This window comes from Marmota flaviventris, chromosome 9 (genome assembly GCF_047511675.1).
Source record: "Marmota flaviventris isolate mMarFla1 chromosome 9, mMarFla1.hap1, whole genome shotgun sequence".
Lineage (NCBI taxonomy): Eukaryota > Metazoa > Chordata > Mammalia > Rodentia > Sciuridae > Marmota > Marmota flaviventris.
This window is the reverse complement of record NC_092506.1, coordinates 88,288,666-88,291,517: the sequence shown is the minus strand read 5'-3', so window position 1 is coordinate 88,291,517 and position 2,852 is coordinate 88,288,666.

Sequence of the window (2,852 nt, the reverse complement as noted above, 5' to 3'; positions counted from 1 at the left end):
ATGTAGGATTTTGGATTAAGTCTTAAAAATAACTAGGAGCTGCTAAAGGCAGGAAAGTGACACAATCATGTTTGTGATCTAAAAAGATCACTCAATGTTTAATCTATTTCCCTTATGTTGTGAAATCTATTATTCTTATGTTATGATGCTATATTATTATGTTATTATGTTTGTTATTCTTATGTTATGAAATCTGTTTTCTCTACTCATTGAAAACCAGAATCATTCTAGACAATATCTCCTTTATCTTCCATTTCAATCAATCACCAGTTGTGTGAATTTTGCCTACTAATGACTTCTAGATACCAAAGTCCTTTTCACCATCTCTACTATCACTGACTCACTTGGGACCTTATTATTCCTCTCTTGGTCTATACAATGACCTTTTAACTAATCTGCTTCCAAACTTGCCCCTTCTTCAAGTTAACTTGCTCTCTGAAAACTGAGCACTCCATCTAAATTGCATACCTAGCTGTGACCAACTCCCTCACCCCCTGCAAACCTTTCTGAGGCTCCCCAGAACTTTGAGAAATTCTGTACTCTATCCTGAGGTGTATGAGGCCCTCTTCTATCTCCATCTATATTGCTGCTTCTAGCCTGATAGTCCAGGAAAATTGAAATGCTTGAGATTCTTCAAACAAGTCATACTGTTTCACCCTGTCCTGTCTTTACTTGCATTTCCCTTCTGCCTGGAATCTCCTTCTGATTTGTTCTTCCTGTAGCATAGCTCTCTCTTATTCAGTTTAACATTGGACTTGGGAGCCTGGTATGGTGCTGCACCCCTGTAATCCCAGGGGCTTGGGAGGCTGAGGCAAGAGTATCACGTGTTCAAAACCAGCCTCAGCAACTTCTCAGCAATTTAGCAAGGCCATAAGAAACTTAGCAACACTCTGACTCTAAATAAAATATAAAAAGGGCAGACCATTTTATTCTGCAGTACTGCCTATGTCAAGATGGAAACCACCTGAATTGCATCCTCTCCAGTTTGCAACCAACTCACCAGTTTATAACTGTCCTCAAATGACATAGTCATTTGTCTATGACTCCTTCCTCTTCTTTCTCCCCCTTCCCTTCCTCATCTTCCTTTTTACTTTTGCAGCACTAGGGATTGAACCCTGGGCTGCATCTACAGACCTTTTTTTTTTTTTTTTTTTTTTTGACAAGGTTGTGCTATGTAGTCTAGGCTGGCTGCAAACCTGTGATCATCCTGCTTCAGCCTCCTGAGTTACTGGGATTACAGGCATGTGCCACCAAGCCTGGTTCATTGTTATTTCTTAATAGTTTAGTTTTTATACTAGTTTTATTGTTAATTCTAGTATAAGTAGTAAAAATGTTTATACTTAGGAATTCAAGGACTTACCAATACAATGTTAAAAACAAAGAGATGACAAATGTGGATACTTTTCCCTATTTTCATTTTATAAGTCATATACATAAGTCTTCTGTGGGAGAACAAAGCAAAATAATATTATAGTGAACCATAGTTTAGGTGGAAACAATGTTGCACAACTGTAATTTCAGCATTTGGGGAAGCTGAGGCAGAAGGATCACAAGTTCCAGGCCAGCCTTAGCAATGTACTAAGCCTCTGCCACAAAATAAAAAAGGGCTGGAGATGTAGTTTAGTGGCAAAGCACTTCTTGATTCCTTCTCCAGTCCTGCCCCCCCCAAAAAAAACATAAAAGAAACCAAAACAAATCACCAACTACCCACCTCCCCAAACAGAAGGAACCACAACTTGCACTTGCAGTATCTGAATATGCAAATCTCAGGAGGATTTTTTTTTTTTTTTTTTTTGGTGGTGCTGAGGATTAAATCCAGGGCCTCACACATGCTAAACAAGTACTCTACAATTGAACCGCCTCCACCATCCCCCAGGGACTGCATTTGATTTGTGCAAAATAAAGCAAATAATTTTATTTGGAGAACAGAAATAAGTGGATTATTTCAAGAAAAAAAAATCAATAATCTAATGTTGTTTGAGATGTGTTGGATGTAAAAAGACCCTCAAGTCTTTCAAAGTTTCAGCTAAATCCTTAGATATTTCATTAAAATGGCAACTGTGTCTAGAAAAAGTGACTTCATTCTCAAAAAAAAAAGAAAAGTCTGGGGATGTAGCTCAGCGGTAGAGTGCCCCTGGGATGAATCAAAAACAAACAAAAAATTAAAAAGAAAATAATAAAACAAAATGTTCTTCTTATTATGAGGGAAAAAACCCCAAAGAACCATCATAATCAGGTTTTTAAAGTTAAAGCATTTAAAAATAATATTTCCAGAAAATATTTTAGCAACAAGGGTCAACAAACAAAAAGAAAGACACTGAGAAAGTGAACTACAGTAGATACCCATTACCCCATTCCTCCCCAAATCCCCTCCCTCCCCTCCCCTTCCCTTCCTCAGTACTGGGGATGGAACCCAGGGTGCTCTCATTCTGGGCTACATCCAGAATGCTTTTTGAGATAGGGCCTCACTAAGTTGCTAAGGCTGGACTTGAATTTATGATCTTTCTGCCTCAGCTTCCTGAGTTGCTGGGGTTACGTGAGCACCACCATGCTTGGCCCCTTTAGCTTTCATAAATTAAACTACATATGCTGAAGAGAAAGGAGAGAACAATAGAGGAATAATGTTTTTCAAAGCCTGGAAAATTCTACTTATTTTCCACTCAATAAGCACAGGCCCCAGGATAAAATGGAAGTGGTGATTGGACCTCCCCTTCTTTCCATCAGTCTTAGTCCTTGGAGTACCTTGCAGTGTGTGAACCTTTTGCTGTACTCTACATAGGCAATGAAGGAGGATTTGAGAGCAATTTTGACTTTCTGTGATTTTCATCAATGTAGTTACAGGATAAATTCAC